This window comes from Triturus cristatus, chromosome 4_2 (assembly GCF_964204655.1).
Source record: "Triturus cristatus chromosome 4_2, aTriCri1.1, whole genome shotgun sequence".
Classification (NCBI taxonomy): Eukaryota; Metazoa; Chordata; class Amphibia; order Caudata; family Salamandridae; genus Triturus; species Triturus cristatus.
In genome coordinates, this window is record NC_140586.1 from 33,658,883 (window position 1) to 33,678,212 (window position 19,330).

General features: G+C 53.7%; 1 protein-coding gene and 2 pseudogenes across 1 annotated transcript in view; 1 reads left to right on the forward strand and 2 right to left on the reverse strand.

Moving 5' to 3' along the window:
* The window catches only part of LOC146832872 (E3 ubiquitin-protein ligase DTX3L-like), a 218,381-nt gene that overhangs the window by 6,502 nt on the left and 192,549 nt on the right, over window positions 1–19,330 (forward strand). The window lies entirely within an intron of this gene.
* On the reverse strand, window positions 1,366–4,541 carry LOC146832873 (28S ribosomal RNA; annotated as a pseudogene).
* On the reverse strand, window positions 4,545–5,760 carry LOC146832874 (28S ribosomal RNA; annotated as a pseudogene).

Sequence of the window (19,330 nt, forward strand, 5' to 3'; positions counted from 1 at the left end):
GTGTACCCCTGTCCCCAGCACCCGGACCCTCGGCTGGCTTGCAGGACCGGGGGCTCCCGCACCCCGGTGCCCGCCAGATGGAGCTCAAGCTCCAGGCCTGGTCCCAGCTTCAAACCCTAGCCAGGCCGGGGAGAGCCTCCCCGGGCCACGGTGGACCCCTGTGCCCACCGCCTGGACCCTCGGCTGGCTTGCAGGACGGGGGATCCCACACCCCGGGGCTCGCCAGACAGAGCACGAGCCCCAGGCCTGGTCCCAGCTTCCGGACCCTAGCCAGGCTGGGGAGAGTCTCCCCGGGCCCAGGTGGACCCCCGTCCCCAGCGCCTGGACCCTCGTCTGGCTTGCAGGACCGGTGTTCTTGCACACCGGGGCCCGCCGGACGGAGCTCAAGCCCCGGTCCCAGCTTCCGAGCCAGGCTGGGTAGATCCTCCCCGGGACACGGTGAAACCCCGTCCCCAGCACCCAGACCCTTCGGTTGGCTTGCAGGACTGGGGGCTCCCGCACCCCGGTGCCAGCCGGACGAAGCTCAAGCCCCGGGCCTGGTCCCAGTTCCGAGCCCTAGCCAGGCTGGGGAGAGCCTCCCCTGGGCCCGGTGGACCCCTGTCCCCAGCGCCCAGCCCCTCGGCTGGCTTGCAGGACGGGGGCTCCTGCACCCCGGGGCCCGCCGGACGGAGCTCAAACCCCAGGCCCGGTCCCAGCTTCCGAACCCTAGCCTGGCCGGGGAGAGCCTCCCCGGGCCTCAGTGGACCCCCGTCCCCAGTGCACGGACCCTCCGGCGGAACCAAGGAGGGTTAAGCCCAGGCCATGTCCTCTCCCCGCCGGCCTGCCCAGGGAGCCCATTTTCCTCGACTATTAGAAGGCTTGCAGAACCCCGGGGAAGCACAAAAGTTGGATATAGCCTGGCCAGCCGGCAGGCCGGCCATCTGGTCACCCGGCCCGCAGGGCCATCTTGGCGCCCGGCCTGCAGGGCCATCTTGGCGCCCGGCCTGCAGGGCCATCTTGGCGCCTCGCCGACCAAATGGCCTGAGACAGCCGGACCCAGTCACCCTTGCCGTCCGACGACGGCGAGGGTGGCCAGGCGCTCCGCGGCTGCTGCTTGGGAGGCTCCTTCCCCGGGGCTGCTCACCTCCCTGCTTGACTGGGAAGGGGGGGGCTGGCTGGGCCAGGCCATCTGGTCACCCTGCTGACCTGCTAGGGATGGTAGCTCCCAGAGGGAGAGGCCCCCGTGCCAGAGGGCACATGGTGGAGGCGGCCTCCCGCAAGTCCACGTTGTCCCCTCCGCATTCCTCCCGCCGCCATGGCAGCAGAGGGACCCACCCCTGGGTGTGGTGGAGGAGGGCATCTGCGGGCGCCCACACACGGAAAGACAAAAGCTTGGCTCAGAGGATGACTTTCAATAGATCGCAGCGAGGTAGCTGCTCTGCTACTTATAAAACCCTGACCCAGAATCAGGTTGTCTACGAATGATTTAGCACTGGGTGCCCCACGAACATGCGGTGCACTAAAGGCGATGGAGGCGGCCGCCTTCCATCCGCGCTCCGGTCCCTAAGTGAGCGGCTCTACGCACAGGCTCCCCGAGAGAGGCCGGCTATCCCAGGCCAACCAAGGCTCCATGGCACTGTGGTATCGTTACGGTTTAGGGAGGATTCTGACTTAGAGGCGTTCAGTCATTATCCCATAGATGGTAGCTTCCCCCCATTGGCTCCTCGGCCAAGCACATACACCAAATGTCTGAACCTGCAGCTCCTCTTGTACTGAGCAGGATTACTATTGCAACAACACATAATCAGTAGGGTAAAACTAACCTGTCTCACGACGGTCTAAACCCAGCTCACATTCCCTATTAGTGGGTGAACAATTCAACACTTGGTGAATTCTGCTTCACAATGATAGGAAGAGCCAACATCGAAGGATCAAAAAGCGATGTCGCTATGAACGCTTGGCAGCGACAAGTCAGTTATCCCTGTGGTAACTTTTCTGACCCCTCCTGCTTGAAACCCAAAAAGTCAGAAGGATCGTGAGGCCCTGCTTTCACAGTCTGTATTCATACTGAAAATCGAGATCAAGCGAGCTTTTGCCCTTGTGCTCCGCGAGAGGTTTCTGTCCTCCTTGAGCTAGCCTTAGGACACCTGTGTTATCGTTTGATAGGTGTGCTCCCCCAGTCAAACTCCCCACCTGTCACTGTCCCTAGAGCGGGTCGCGGCTGGCGGACGCGGGCGCTTGGAGCCAGAAGCGAGAGCCCCACGGGCTCGCCCCCCCTCCTCACCGGGTAAGTGATAAAACGATAAGAGTAGTAGTATTTCACCGGCGGCCCGAGGGCCTCCCACTTATCCTACACCTCTCATGTCTCTTCACAGTGCCGGACTAGAGTCAAGCTCAACAGGACCTTCATTCTTTGCTAATTCTGCCAAGCCCGTTCCCTTGGTTGTGCTTTCGCTAGACAGTAAGTAGGGACAGTGGGAATCTCATTCATCCATTCATGCGCGTCACTTAGATGACGAGGCATTTGGCTATTTCTGTACTACCTCGCGGTGGCTCATTCTGGGTTATTATGCTGCCCATCAACGTCAAATCGGTTTTGCTTCCAACAATACAACATTTGTGCGCTCTGGAGTACAGCCCCTCTGAACGCTGTCCTCACTGGAACTGGGATCACGTATAGGCCAGAGATAGTACACCCTGCAGTACTATTCCAACAATTTAAAATTGTCTACGAACAGTCCTGAGAAATTAAAGTATGATTAGCAGGACATCAATAATCAATGTGTGTATGTGGTGATTATGTGTATGTAATTATTTGAGACTTATTCATCATTCAAGACATTTCAATAATTCTGATGTACACATTTCTATCTAAATTGTTATAAGCACACATCTATAAAAAATACACATCTATAAATTGCACATCTAACTACAAAATGCACATCTATAACATTCTTGAAAATTCACATCTATACTAAATCTTGTGTCAACTATAAACTATTATGTAACTGTATAACCACATTTAAATATTGATGAATCAACAGTTTAAAACAGTATGCTTTATAAGGGTGACATGTGTGCTGCAAGAAAATGTACATCTCAGCATAAGCTTGATATTTAAGAGTGTCCATTAAAGTAGTTAGGCAAACATTTTTCTTGAACGGGAATGACATTTGCATACCTAGATCAGCCAGAACAACATCATTACATTGAGGCCAAATACCACGACATCCAACAATAAAGCCATGACATTTTACAGTGTTACATTTAGGTGAGATCTTTGATTTGCTGTGACAGATCCTGATAGTCTTTAACTTTATTCTCAAACGCTAATTCAGGAGAATTCTGTGAGTTTTCATAACAAATTGAAACATCAATCACTACAGCTGTACCATTTCTGGTTAACACTACATCTGGTTTTCGTAGTTCAGTTTAATTATTCTTAACATGAGGTTCCCTATAAGCCATCCAACCACACCTTTTTGCTCTATCAATGAGCAATTCCTGAATTTTATTTTATTTTATGTCTTTTTATCCTAATGTCCTTGGTTTTGGGACATGTACCTGAAATATGTGAAATTGGTTCGCAAACATCTTTACAGTACCTACATGAAGCAAATGTACGATTTCTTCCCCTAGTGATGGTTTCTCTAGTATATAAGACATTTGCTCTTAACATCAGCGCAGCTATGCATTGATTTTCTTTCATTTTATTATGCTTGCTGATCCAGAAATTTGAGGTTCGATTACTTGCTAAGTATTTTATACCATCACCTTGGACAGGGAGATTTGCCCATTTCTCAAATTCTTCTTTTCTCCAATCATATGTTGCTAACAAATTCAAATAATAACTCAGAAACCTACCATCTAAAATGTTGAGTTTGTGTGTTTTGATGATGTTATCAATTTTCTCATTGATTACTTCTCCTGCATACATGAATGAACGAGCTATGTACAGATCTGAAGCTGCCCTGAGATACAATAAACTATTGACTTTGTTTAGACCAATTGTTGTACATAGTTTTGGTATACTGAGACCCCCAAAATGATCGTTTCGAATATAGAAGACCATCACATGTGTATGCAGGAAGGTGTCAAAAATGACGAGGCATTTGGCTACCTTTAAGAGAGTCATAGTTACTCCTGCTGTTTACCCGTGCTTAATTGAATTTCTTCACTTTGACATTCAGAGCACTGGGCAGAAATCACATTGTGTCAAAACCCGCCTCGGGACTTCGCGATGCTTTGTTTTAATTAAACAGTCGGATTCCCCTGGTCAGCACCAGGTCTAAGTCTGCTGCTAGGTGCCGGCCGAGGCAGAACTGCGGCCCCGCGCCCCCGCGGAGGAGGCATGTCGAGAGGCAACCACCGCAGCTGGGGCGATCCATAGGAAGGGCCTGGCTCACGTCCAGAGTCGCCGGCGCCCCAAAGGGAGGCGCTTCGTCCAGCCGCGTGCCCAGTCCCGCTTCGCGCCCCAGCCCGACCGACCCAGCCCTTAGAGCCAATCCTTATCTTGAAGTTACTGATCTGACTTGCCGATTTCCCTTATCTGCATTGTTCCAACATGCCAGAGGCTCTTCACCTTGGATACCTGCTGCGGATATGGGTATAGCCCGGCGCGAGATTTACACCATCTCCCCCGGATTTTTCAAGGACCAGTGAGAGCTCACCGGACGCCGCTGAAACCGCGACGCTTTCCAAGGCTCTCCCCGGGGCTCCCACCGGCTTCCCCAGGATCATTTGCTTTACCGCACTGGACGCCGCGAGGGCGCCCGTCTCTGCCACTCCGGGTTTGATTGGCCGAGGGCAACGGAGGCCATCGCCCGTCCCTTCCGAACAGTGCTCGCCCATCTCTTAGGACCGACTGACCCATGTTCAACTGCTGTTCACATGGAACCCTTCTCCACTTCGGCCTTCAAAGTTCTCGTTCAAATATTTGCTACTACCACCAAGATCAGCACCTGTGGCGGCTCCACCCAGGCCCTCGCCCGGGCTTCCGTGAACACCGCAGCGGCACTCCTCGTTGCGGCTTAGCCCCCGCGGCTTTCAGCGACAGCGACAGCCGGGTATTGACCTGACGCTCTAGCACCATCCATTTTCAGGGCTAGTTGATTCAGCAGGTGAGTTGTTACACACTCCTTAGCGGATTCCGACTTCCATGGCCACAATCCTGCTGTCTATATCAATCAACACCTTTTCTGGGGTCTGATGAGTGTCTGCATCGGGTGCCTTAACCCAGCGTTTAGTTCATCCTGCAGCGCCAGTTCTGCTTACCAAAAGTGGCCCACTAGGCACCCGCATTCCATGCCTGGCTCCACACCAGCGAGCCGGGCTTCCTACCCATTTAAAGTTTGAGAATAGGTTGAGATCGTTTCGGCCCAAAGACCTCTAATCATTCGCTTTACCAGATAAAACTGGGGGCTCCGAGCGCCAGCTATCCTGAGGGAAACTTTGAATGGAACCAGCTACTAGATGTTTCGATTAGTCTTTCGCCCCTATATCCAGGTCGGACGACCGAATTGCACATCAGGACCTCTACGGACCACCACCAGAGTTTTCTCTGGCTTCGCCCTTCCCAGACATAGTTTGTCACTTTCGGGTCCTATCACGCACGCTCATGCTACACCTCCCCGACAGAGCGGGTGAGACGGGCCAGTGGTGCGCCCGCCGCTGGAAGTTCGGCAGGATCCCACCTCAGCCGGTGCGCACCGGCCGTCATCTTCATTAGGCCACAGGGTTTCGCTTGGCCCTCCGACTCGCGCAAGTGTTAGACTCCTTTGTCTGTGTTTCAAGACTGGTCGAGTGGGTAACCGACATCGCCGCAGACCCCTGGCGCCTGGCGTGGGCCTTCCCGCCCATCGGCGCGATGCTGTCGGGGCGCACTGAGCACAATCTGCCCCAGTCGACAGTCGCGCCGGGAGCAGGGGGCCCCGTCCCCCCTTCCCACCCCGAAGGAAACAGATGGCCGAGGGGAAAGGTGCAACCAGATGGCCAGGCTCGAAAGGGACGCACCGTGCCCTAACAAAACAGTGAGCGGGTGCCGAGGGCCCTAGCTGGGCCTCAGTCATGGGGGCTGTGAGGGGGAGGCGACGGGCCCTCCGACCCGGGGCCCGCGGACACCTTGACAAGCAGGTGAAACGGGGGAGGCCTGCATGGGGCCGACGGACCACTGTCCCGGGCCCTTGGCAGCGTGGCAGACCGGGTGACGGGGACCAGCACCCGACCCGGGGCCTGGCGGTGCCCCTGGACCCAGTCGGGGCTCCCAGGCCCAGAGGCAAAGGGGCAGCCTCCCCGGGCCCGCAGGACCGTGTCCCCGGCACCCTGCCACGCAGGAGGACCGAGGACGGAGACTGGGGTGGGGAGGCTGCCTTCCCCGGGGCCCCTGAGACGGAACTCCGTCTCGAGTCTTTGGCGGAGCAGCAGGCTGGGAGACGGGGCCCAGGGCTGGAGCACCCGACCTGGGGCCCTGCGGGGCCCCTGGACCTAGCCGGGGCTCCAGGGCCCAGAGGTGCAGAGGGAGCCTCCCCGGGCCCATGGGATCCTGCCACGCGGCAGAACCGAGGACGGAGCCCAGGGTGGGGAGGCCACCCTCCCCTGGCACCCTGGAGCTCCTGAGCCAAGCAGGTGGAGTCTCCCCGGGCACAACAGAAGCCTGTCTCGGGCCTTTGGCAGATCGGCGGCTGGGGGACTGGGCTAAGGGCTGGAGCACTCAACCTGGGCCCCCAGGACCCCGCGGGGCTGGGGGGGGTGTCCTGGCCCTGCCAGCTGGGGATCGCTAGGCCAAGAGGGGTTCCAGAGTACCCTGTCCCTAGTAATCCGGAGGAAGGGTACCCCCTTTCTGGTAACCCATGCGCACCACAAGACTTAGGGGACCCTAGGTGCGGATGCTCACAACCTCCTGGATCCCTGGCTGGGATCAGCGAGGCAAAAGAACCCTCATCGGGACTTCCAGGGCAGCCCGGCCATCTGGTCGCCCCATTGGAAAGCATTGCGCGCTACCAGATGGCTGAGGGGCGCGGACCCATCTGCCCGCCTGAGCCTTCGCAGGAGGGCTCCCGCCTGCCCTTTAGAGGGCGCGGGGGCTCTGCTTCCCCAGGCCTTGGGGACCCTGGCTGGGCTTCAGGCACGGGGAGGTCTCGGGCCCGAACAAGGAATGCCCAGGACCGATGGAGCTCGTTCCGGGCACTTTGCCACGCCGCGGGCCGGAGGAGGGAGCCCCAGTCAGTGGGGAGGTGTTGTCCGGGCATAGCCCATCTGGTCCCCGGCTGAGAACTGCCAGTCCGGGAGGGGTGTTCCGGCATACCCTGCCCCTAGTAATCCAGAGGAAAGCTACCCCTCTTTCTGTTAACCCATGCACACCGAGTGACGGAGGGGACCCAGGGCGCGGAGGCGCCCGGCCTCTTGGAGCTCTGCCAGGGATTGGGGAGGTGGGCGAGCCCTCATCGGGACTTCCAGGCTGGCCCGGCCATCTGATCGCCCCAATGGAAAGCATTGCGCGCGACAAGATGGCCGAGAGGAAAAGGCGCGATCAGATGGCCGAGACCGGAAGACGCCTATCTGCCTGCCCTGAGCCTTCACGGTAGGGGTCCACCCTGCCCTTGCAGGGCTCGGGGGCTCCGCTTTCCTGGAGCTCGAGGACCCCGGCTAGACCTCAGGCACGTGGAGGCCCGCAGAAGCTCTCGGGCCCGGACGCCCGGGGGAGGACTGCCCAAGACCGATGGAGCCCATCCCGGGCACTTTGCCACGCCGCGGGCCGGAAGAGGGAGCCCCAGACAGTGGGGAGGTGTTGTCCGGGCATAGCCCATCTGGTCCCCGGCTGAGAACCGCCAGCCCGAGAGGGGTGTTCCGGCATACCCTGCCCCTAGTAATCATTAGGAAAGCTAACCCTCTTTCTGGTAACCCGAGCGCACCGAGTGACATAGGGGCCAAAGGGCACGGAGGCGCCCGACCTCCTGGAGCCCTGGCTGGGATCGGGGAGGCGGACTAGTCCTCATCCGTACTTCCAGGCCGGCCCGGCCATCTGGTCACCTGATTGGCAAGCATTGCACGCAACCAAATGGCCGAGGGGAAAAGGCGCGACCAGATGGCCGGGACCAAAGGACGCCCATGTGCCCGCCCCGAGCCTTCACCGGATGGCTCCCACTTGCCCTTCGGAGGGCTCGGGGGCTCTGCACCAGGGACCCTTGTCCCGGTCAGACGGTCCCTTGGCAGGCTGCAGGACGGGGGCTCCCACACCCCAGGCCCTGCCTGAAACCCAGGCCTGGTCCCTGCTTCTCAACCCAGCCAGGCCAGGGAGATCTGGGAGCCTGCCCGGGCACAAGGGACCCCCGTCCCGGGCACACAGACCCTCGGCTGGCCACAGGACGTGGGCTCCTGTTCTGCACATTTATCCCATAACTCCGTGGAACTCCACGTAGTGGCGCTATGCCAACTCTGCCCACCCCTATTCAATAGCCAGGATTGACTGCATGTCCTGGGGCTGCTCGGCAGCTACGTGCAGGTGACGTAAATGTTCTGGTCAAGGGATTAGTAAACTAGAAAACCAGCTGTAGGTTGGTCCAGGAGCATGTTAATCTCCTATGAAACCCAGAGCTTTAAGTGGGCCAGGTCCTGCCGGTCCCTAGTACCTGCAATTCTTAAAAGCAGATGCTGAGCCGGGTCCCTATCAGGCTCTCCGTTTTTGCCAATCTTTCTAAGGTTTCACTTGTAACAGGGGGCTGCTTGGCACCTATGGGTTAGGATCCTATTTAAGTCTCCAATGGTGGGGGAGTCACTCACTATGCTGTACCAGTAGGGGTTGTATGATAACAGTGGGGGTTGCCGCCTTGCTGCCAATCAGAAGATAACGGTCCCGATTTACTAATCTTTTGCGCAGGCGATTGTGTGATGCCAAGCACCGCTGCACAGGTCAAAGTGGCGCAAACAGTAGAGTTGTGAACCTTTGTGACCCTAACTAACGAGCACATTACTTATTTATGACCTCTGGTTGTTCTGTAAATCAGAGGAGCCTAGGTGTGGGATAAATGGTGCAAAGCGCTCAAATTAGAAACGGCATGCTAGAACAAGCATTGGCCACACCAGTAGGTCGCACCTATCAGAGCTATTGGCTTAGCTGTGAAGCATGGCTTAAAATAATTTCTAAACAAGCATTGGCAAATCCAATAGGTCTCGCCCATGCGAGATCTATTTGCTTTGTCAATGTATTGTAGCCCTGTTGCACAGCAATGCAACTGCCGTACAGCTGGAAGAAAAGAAAACAAGCATTTGCAATGCAATAGTTCTAGCAATTGCGAGATTGTGACCTATTGGCATTGTAAAACACTTGGAATAATAAAAGGCATTGTCATTTACATTACCACTCGGTCAAAATTTCTAGAATGCGAGACCTATTGCATTGCAAATGTTTGTTTGGGTTCCCTGCCAAACTCCCTGGCTGCATAAACAACCTTTCTATTTTTTGAAAGCCATAGAAGACATGATTCTTCCCGATGTAGACCAGCCCATATAAATCTGTTTTGAAAGTTCAAAATGTTTACTTTAAGTTTAAACCATTAGTAAGTAGCAGTTAACTTTAAAGTTGTTAACTTTCCATGTATTTTGCATTTAGTTAAAATCATTTCAGTGGCTCTTTAAACGCCAGGCAGGCAGAGCTGCAAAGCTACTGGTGCACTGAAGGTAGCCTCCCTGCCTGCCAATCGACAGCCCACCCACTATTTTCTGTGATTCATGGATAAGGGATGGGAAAATATTTGCCGAAATTGCTTTTGGTAACATGGCTATAGTAAATCACTGAAAATGCATAGTGACAGTCAGTTTACCATGCTGTGGCAGCTAGATTCTTTTTTGTTTTTCAAAAAATTTAAGAAAAAAAACTGAGTGCCCCTGACACGCTGAGAATTTTCTCCCTGCATGTGGGGGGACATAGGTATGTTTTCATGTCTTGCACTTGTATAGCAGACCTGGGCATGAAAATAACACTATAGTCAGGCGGCAGAACGAGTCAGATGCCTTTTTTGACTCCACCCGAGAACTTCTACAAGTAAGGTACTTGAGGTTCCTTTAGGAGCAGCTTAACGGCCCGCCCTGAAAACTCCTGTGGGTACTAAGTTTTAACAATTATTTCACGTGCACTCACTTTCCACTACCTTGGTCCTGAAGAAGCGCAAATGACCGTTTTGGCGACAAATGCGCGAAACATGTTGACTTTACACCTGGGCACAGTGTGCCATTGGGACAACACCATTTGGATGGGTTTTTACTCTGGCAAGGGTTTGGCAAAATCCAATCTCTTTCTCTGAAGATTCCCCTGCCAGTTTTTTTATTTTTATTTTTTTTTATTGATTTTATTGTGCATAAAAGGGTTACAAACACGGGCCTACAACCACCAGGGCCGGCCGCTAGTAGTCAAAGTGTTCCAGCATATCAGAAAACAATGGCTAGCCCACAGGGGCTCCGCATTATCACAGTAATTCAGACTGCACATAAAGGAAATCAGAATACACACTTTTAGTATAAATAACAACAAAAAAGAAAAATACAAAAATACAACAAACAAGGCGAAACGACTTATGAAGGGCGGCGAACACCAGCCGGGGGAGTCAACACCCAACCACCCGAGGGTGGTCAATAAAAGAAGACCTGAGAGGGAGGGGGGGGAAACGAGAGAACCAAATCTGTACTCCGAAGTACGAGATGCACAAGGAACCCTCAAGGATCAGGGGGACGAGGCAACCCCGGACGTATCTACCAAAGGGGGAGCACAGATAGACCCACGATACGCGTTCCACTGCCCCCAAATTTTACCCCAAGCCCCCGGTTTACCACGGGCCACATACACCGTTTTCTCCCTGAACATGCACCAGTCCATGTTTCCCTTCCAGACGGACACGGTGGGAGGCCGCTGGGAACCCCAAAGCTGCGCAATATCTCTCTTTGCAATCATGTTCCCCAAGGCCGCCCACCGAGCCTGAGCCGCATTGCAGTCATTGGGCTCCCATACATTCAGCACACAACGACGCACCTCCGGCAGCAGAGCGACCCCGGTGACTCGTCTCATAATATCATGCACCCGGCGCCAGTATTCCGCCACCTCGCGGCATTCCCATAGGATATGGAGAAAAGTAGCACTGAGCCCGCAGCCACGCTTACAGAGTCCGTCGTCTGAAAACCCCATCGAGACCAGGCGGGGGCCCGTCACATATACACGATGGAGAATCTTAAGCTGGACCAGGCGGAGACGGGCCGGGATGGCCACCTCCTTAGGGGATGACAGTGCAGTCTGCCAGTCCTCATCGTCCAGCTCCACCCCATCTCCCGTCCATGCCTCCCGAAGACGCACCAAGAGGTCAGCCCGATTGTTTATCAGTTTTTTGTAAATCAGGGAAATAGTACTGTCGGGGACGTGACCGTCGAGTATGCGTTCCTCGAGAGGCGAAGAAGAAGGGACCGTGGTCCCCTCCCCAAAGACCGAAAGCAGGGCGTGCCGAACCTGTGCATAACGGAAGAACTCTCTGTCACTAAGCTCATACTCGCGCTGAAGCGCCGCGAAGGATTTAACCGCACCTTTAACCCACAGGTCCCCCACTCTGCTGATGCCGATCGTATCCCAGCGCTCGAAGCCTTTCGTTGTCCAGAGGTTTCCCAAGCGGTCTGAGTCGAATAGAGGAGTGGCGCACGTTAAACGCTCACTCCAGCCCATCGCAACGTTAGCCGCCTTCCATACACGGACCGCAATCCTGGTAGGGCCCGTAAGGGCCCTACCAGCAGACCGCGAGTAAAGCGCTCTGTTATAGTTACCGCCGGGGAGCAGGAATTTATCCATCTCATATGCCGGGTTCGAACCAGGAGCGTACGTAGCATGATTAATGGCAGACAGCTGGGAGGCCCAATAGTACCGTCTAATATCAGGAAGCGCGATGCCCCCGTCATACCAGGAAAGAGTCAGCTTGGCCAACGCGATACGCGATCGCCCGTCCCAAACCAGTCTCCTCTGCAAACTCTCCACCTCCCTAAAGTAGGCCGCAGGAATGACATCGAAGAAGTTCTGGAGTGCATAAAGGAATCTGGGAAGGGACATCATTTTAAACAGCGCCGCGCGACCAAGCGGAGACAAGGGCAGCTTACACCACCGAGCCGTATCTGCCCTCAAACGCCGGAGTGGAGACAGGAGATTCTGCTCATAGTGGACCGCCGGATCCAACGAAACGTACACCCCCAGGTATTTAAAGCCGGACTGAGATATTTGGAGCGGAAGCCGAGGCGGCAAGAGAGGAAAACCACCAGAGATAGGATACACACAAGATTTGGACCAGTTGATTATCAGACCCGAGTTTTTCCCGAAGGAAGTAAGGACATCAAAGAGAACATTGAGCGACTTCCGCGGTGAGGTGAGATACAAGAGAATATCATCCGCGTACAATGAAACCCGATCCTCGAAGCCCGGGGCCCACCGGAGCCCTCTAATCGAGGGCTCCCAACGGAGCCAGGCAGCGAGCGGCTCCAGGGCGAGAGCAAAGAGCAGCGGGGACAACGGGCACCCCTGCCTAGTTCCCCTCCCGAGAGCGAAAGGCCGAGAAACCCGCCCATTGACAACCACCTGAGCCATTGGTCCAGCATAAAGGAGCTTCACCCAGCCAAGGAACCCCTCCCCAAACCCAAACTTCGCCAAGACGGCCCAAAGAAATGGCCATTCAATGGTATCAAAGGCCATCGTGGCGTCTAGGGAAGCCAATATGGCCGGTTCAGCCAAGTACTCAGCCCTAGCAAGGACGCCGTGCAGACGCCGTAAGTTGAGAGCGGTATTACGATGTGGGATGAAGCCACATTGATCCGGATGTATCAAGTCACATATAACGCTCAGCAAGCGATTAGCGAGGACCTTAGCAAGGATTTTGGGTTCGGCATTCAGCAGGGAAATAGGCCTATAGGAGGCACAGCGGTCACGTGGCTTACCCTCCTTGGGAATCACTACTATAGTAGCCAGACGCTGGTCGTCAGGAAGGGAACCCCTCTCGAGCGATTCCTGAAACATATGACGGAGGAAAGGCGCGATTTTATCCGGGCGCAACTTATATAGTTCAATCGGCAGGCCGTTGGGGCCCATAGCCTTGCCCGAGCGGAGGGAGCGAATCGCAGTAGCTATCTCTTCGACAGACAAAGGGGCATCCATCAGCTCGCGGTCATCGACGGATAAGCCGGGCAGGGCAATATCCCGAAGCAGAAGACGAGAGTCGTCCTCATCTCTATCGGACACCGGGGAGTACACTGCACGGAGGTGGTCAGCAAAACACTCAACAATCTCACCCGGCTCAGTCACACACACTCCATCCGACACCCGAAGCTCCGGGACCACACGATTCACTCTCTCCTTCTTGTCCAACCAGGCAATCAGCTTACCCGCCTTGTCTCCGGCGTCATACAACCTGCCCTGCTGCTCCCTATATATAGTCTTGGCAGCATCAGTGACGAGAGACTTATATTCAAACTGCTTCAGGCTGAGGGCATGCAGCCCATCCGGGGTGACACCCGCCTCCAAGGCTGCCTCCAGCCCCGATATTTCAGTCTCCAGCGTCACAACCGCCTCTCTCTTGACCCTCTTGGCCTCCACTATCTGGGACAGGGCATGCCCGCGGAGCACTGCTTTGAAAGCTTCCCACAGGGACACCGAGGACAACACCGACCCCTCATTCTCAGAAAAATATTGATCAATCGACTTAATCAGGCTATCACGGATCTTGGGGTCTCGCAGGTACCAAGGGTTAATAGGAGCGATCCGCCCAGCGGACCGCGACCCGGTGTCAAAAAGCAACCACAGTGGGGAATGATCAGAAATACCCCTGGCCAGGTGTTTGACCTCTCGAATCCGAGCAGCCTGGGCCGCGGGCATAAGGAAATAGTCCAGTCTGGAGAGACTCCCATGGGCCCCAGAGTGAAAGGTGTACTGACACTGTGTCGGATGCATTAACCTCCAACAGTCCACCAGACCGAAGGTCTCCAGGAGCCCGCCCAGCCACGCCTGGGCAGCAGGGAGGGCCCTGGGCGGATGACGGTCCAGGTCACCCGAGACAACCGAATTAAAGTCCCCACCCATAAGCAAAAGACTGTCAGGAAGCCCAAGCAACATACGACCCAAGTCTGAGAAGGTGGAGTTCTGGAGGCCCGGGGGAACATAGACTGAGATCAAGGAAAGGGACTGCCCCTCCCACCTCCCAGTCAGAGCCACATAGCGCCCTCTATCGTCTGGGACCACCCTGGTGATCTCCAACGGAAGTGAAGCTCGCAAGAGAATGCCCACCCCTCTCGAACCAGTGGTGAAACCAGAGTGGGCCACAAGTCGATATCCCCCCCTGTTCATAGCCCGACAAACATTGCCAACCAGATGCGTCTCCTGTAAGAACACCACATCAGGAGTCAGACGACGCAGATATTGCAGCACAACACCCCGTTTGATACGGTCCCCCAATCCATTGACGTTCCAAGACATCAATCTCAACCCGTCCCCCCCCCCATCCCATCCAGTAGATCAAGGGCCCCCTAGCAAAGAGCTCAACACCCAAGGATGAACCATAGCCAATACTTCGCCTTGAAAACAAAAAACACAAATACAAACAACCCCACCCACCCACCAACCCCCCCCCCAACTCCAACACCCCCCAACTTGCAGTGTGCCTGTCGCCCTACAAACCCCATTCTACGAAAAGACCCCGGAGGAGGGAAGGGACCCGTCCCCGCCCGCTCCCCACACACAACATAGTGAAACAAAATGCACAAAAGAAGTAGAACCCAGCCGAACAGTACAACCTGGCAGAGTCCGGGACCATAAGTCACTCCAAAGGAGACCCACCACCCTCGGTACCGGCAGAGGGCCCAGTCCGGTCACCCCGGTCTGGCAGCGAATCCAGCCAGTCACTCACAGTCACAGGAGAGTCAAAAAAGGTAGTCCGATCTTCATGTTTCACTCGGAGCCTTGCAGGATAAAGCATAGAGTACTTGAGACCGAGGTCCCGGAGACGCCGCTTCACCCCCTGGAAGCCCATCCGCTGTTTCTGGATAAGTTGGGTGAAGTCCGGGAAAAAGTTAATGGACGAGTTCTCATGTCGGACCGGGCCATGAACCCGTGAGGCCTGCAGAATCGCGTCTCGGTCTCTGTAATGAAAAAGTCTCGCAACGATAGGCCTCGGGGGGGCACCCGGTCGCGGCCGGCCACCTTGGACTCGATGGGCCCGCTCCACAGCGAAAAACTTACTCAGGCCAGCGGGAGCAAGATGTTCGAGGATGAGCTCCTCGACCAGAAGATCAACCGGGCGGTTATCGGAGGTCTCCGGAACGCCTATGACGCGGATGTTATTGCGGCGGGCCCGTCCCTCGAAGTCTTCCAGCCGCCGGGCCATCAGATCATTGGCCGACTTGAGATCGCCGAGAGTGGCCTGCAGGTCCGACACGTCCGTCCCAAGGGAGGACGTCCGCACATCCAGCGATTGAACCCTCTCGTTGGTCTTAGAGAGATCCGCCCGGATTAGGGTAATGTCAATGGCCACCGTGTCGATTTTACGGGCCAAGGCCTCGTACTGTGTAGCGATGGTCTCTCTGATGCCCGTAATGGCGCCCATGATGTCCTGCAGGGACAGATCCGGAGAAACGGACGGGCCACCACTGGTGTCCTCCGGGGGGACATTGGCTGTCCTGGGGGATCCTTTACCCTGAGTGTAGCGGTCCATGTTGTTCATCTGGACCGGTCCCCCACGTAGGGATGTCTTGGTCTTACGCCTCCCGGGGTCTCCCTTGCCTCCCATGAGAACCTCGATCGCCGAAGGGGACCACCGAGGAAGCGTCGAGGTGGCACAGGCCAGGCAGACGCGTGTCGCACCACAGGCCGCAATATGGCGGAGCGAAGGGACCACCGTCAATGAGCACACTGGCAGCAGACGAAGCCACCGGCATCAAGCGAAGGCAAAATGGAAGCCCAGTCGCACCAAGCAAGTCCACAGTCCAGCCCCTCAAAGACCAAAAGTGAAACCGAAAGTGATGTGACGGCCACTGGCACCGCTCCGCTGCCGTTGTTGTTCAACTACGCCCCGGCTCCACAGATCACCCTCGCATCGGGCACTGCCGTAGGGTGGGCCTCAAAAGTTCAAACCACCATAACTCCGGATTGCCAGGTCCGATTTGATTTCCGAAAGGAGTTTAGTGTTCAGCCAGCATTCGTCTCCCAGATTCCATCAACCGAGTCAGGATAGATTCAGGATAAATTCCGAGGAGCAGCGAGGGTCCGGGGAGCCCTGTGCTCACGCGACCATCTTGGATGCGCGCTAGGCTCCTCCCCCCCCCCCCCCTGCCAGTTTTAACTGAATATGATGCACTCACTTTCAATTCCCACATAGGACCCTTACCCCACACACCCTCCTGCATCATCCGGCATTATCAAAAGATCTCCGCCAAAGTGACCCTACGGGGGATCCGTAGGGGATTGCAGCGCCGGCCCTACGAGGAGCAACGCCCGATGATGAAGCATGACACCTTGCGGGGTGTGTGAGGGCAACAAGAGGCAAGACTTTTTCTTCCTCTTTAGAATGGGTCCATCCCAACCTAGGATCCTGCTTCTTCTTTTTCCCCCTTTTTTCCTCTTTTTCAGGCATACAGGTGACTTTTTGCACCTTGCCACAGGAACAGTGCCCAAATTTTTGTCTAAATGTATCACATACGGAACATGGACACTGGACCTTTATTGGCTCCGAGGTCCCCCCCTCTCTCTCTTTTTTCTTAAACATGAAAATAACAGTGCCAGAAGGCCCCACTAAATAAGGCAGACTTCTGACACCGCTGAGCCGTGATCGGGTTGCAGCTGGAGGCTCAGAGCTGGCTGAGGCTGGGACTTTAGAACCGGAAGTGCATTCACCTCTAAAGTAGGAGGGGAAACGAGTATCCGGCGTAAGGGCCATTTGTCAATTTTTGACTGATGTCTTGTTACCGCCTGTGAGGCCCTGGACTGTAAAAAGTTTGACAAGTGATGCTAATCTTATATTGCAGTTTGGGCCTACTCATTACTTCGACTTTGAGCCCTACTTTGCCATGATGTTACTTCAACTAGGCAGATTTACTGTTTGCTGTTTCAGCAGAACTCTAATTATTTACCAGTGAGAATAACAATAGGAAAACCACTTGGTGTGAGTTGCTACTGTGCCTTTTATTGTGATGTTCAAAGTCTTTAAAAGTGTATTACTAGTGGCCTTATGACGAATGTTAAAAGAATGGAAAAGGTTTATTTTCCCTATGTTTATTGATCAGTTAAGTGGGGAACGAAAAAGGTATCATATGAACAAATATAGCAAAAACCCTTTTAAGAAAAAAAATATATTTTTTTTTCTTCAGTTGGTGAAGTGGAATTATTTATACTAATGATCAAAATAACAAAAAGTAAACCCTTTTTCTGTTAATTGTGTTACCACATCAGTAATCATGACAGTACCATATTTTAAATAGAGAAGGAGAATGACTTATTGGTATGGCGTTTCTGCGCGTTTTTCATATACAGGTGCCAAATTATCACCAACAGCTGCTGTTTAACTCAACAATAACAGCACAAAAACACAACGCAAAAAAAACCAATATGGTGGTAAATTTGTTTTGCACCAAGCACTGCCCTGCTTGCCAACAAGGACATGCAACAGCGCCAGTGAGAAACGTTTTGTTATCGGGCCTTATTGTCTTAAAGTGAGAGGGTTAAGTGGCTCAGCCATTCAAATGATTGCGAGCCCCTTCTGTAACACCCAGTGATCAAGTGGAAACCAAATAAAACAAGCATTAAAAATGCAATAGGTCTCGCCTTTCATTAAGTTAAAGCCATTTGCTTTGCTATACAATACCATTAGCTAAGCACATAGCTTTAACTTAATCAAAGGCGAGACCATTGTGTCCCCAAGCATCAGCTTGTCTGATGGAAATACATATATTTTCAAGCAAGAGCTTTATATTTTGGAAATATTAATGCAAATCCCCAAAATAAAATAATAATTTTGACGACCAAACATCAGTTTGGTATCTTCATCACATATTCACATGTACCGCTATCCAGGTGAATGTATTCTGCCTCGGATGCCCATATATTAATATCTAAAGTCATGGATGTGTTTCATGTTGAACGAATTATCACTATTAAACCAACAATACTGGAAAGTGCCCCAGAGATCAGCAATTGTTTTGCTTCCTTTTTATTTTTTACTTGCTCCCATTGGATTAACGCATGTATGCCTATTGGGTCAGGTACATCTCGTACACTGATGAAGCGCACTGATTTTAGGTCTCAAATATGTTTGCTCCATCAGGTCAAATGGAATCACCTCAGTCTTATCAGACCTAAGCAACCAGCTGCACTTTAAGCACTGAGCAGTATAACTTTCTAATAGATCAACTAATCTATTCTAAGTTGATATGCTTTAATTTTTCTTATGCATTTGTGTGGTAACTCCAATTTCATTTCAGTGTTTGATGCAGGAAAGAAAATAATCACGGATTGTAGGAGAGTAGGATCTGCACTTATGTTGCCCCCACTTTTTTTCTGATGTATACACTGGTTTCTGGCTATAGTCTGGCTGGGTCCCTGCTAATCAGGGCCCCAGTCTCTCTGTTCTCTCTAAACGACTTGGTGTGCATATTAGATGCACTAGTGATTGGATACTCTGGTACCTTATGAGCCCCTAGTATATGGTACCTTAGGTACCTAGGGCATAGGCACTTCACAGGCCTACCAGGGGCTGCAGCATGTGTTACGCCACCCCTGGGAAGCAGACTTAATCTGACACCACAGGCCTGCTACTGCAACCTGGGTGAGGTAGTATTAGCACTCCTCACTGAGGTATAGGTTTCTATATCTCACCATACACACACATACAAACCTATCAGCCACCCCTATGGCAGGCCCTATCAATCCTGAGGGCAGGGTGCTTGGTTTACAATGTGAGGGGGTGCCTCTGCATGAGCAGGGCCCCTCTGCAGCTGGCAGAGTCTATTTTATGTGGGTGTTTGTGGATGCGGTTAAACCATATACTCTTAAGTGCATTATAATGCTAACTTTGGAATGACTGCATCAAAACATATTATGTTTGGTGTCAAACAACTTGGAATCATACCCCACATCAGTCCATGATGTGGGAGCCTGATCCCACCCTTCTAGAGGGGACGACATGTGCCTACTGTGGTAACATGGTAGAAATCTGAAAGAGCCCTGGCATCACAAAATGGATGCAACCAGCACAGACACTGGGCTGCCCTCCTGCTGCTGACTGAAACTAGCAGTGGAGGAGGCCCAACAATAGGCATCGTGTCACAGGGAGGTGTCACCACCTTCCAGACAGGA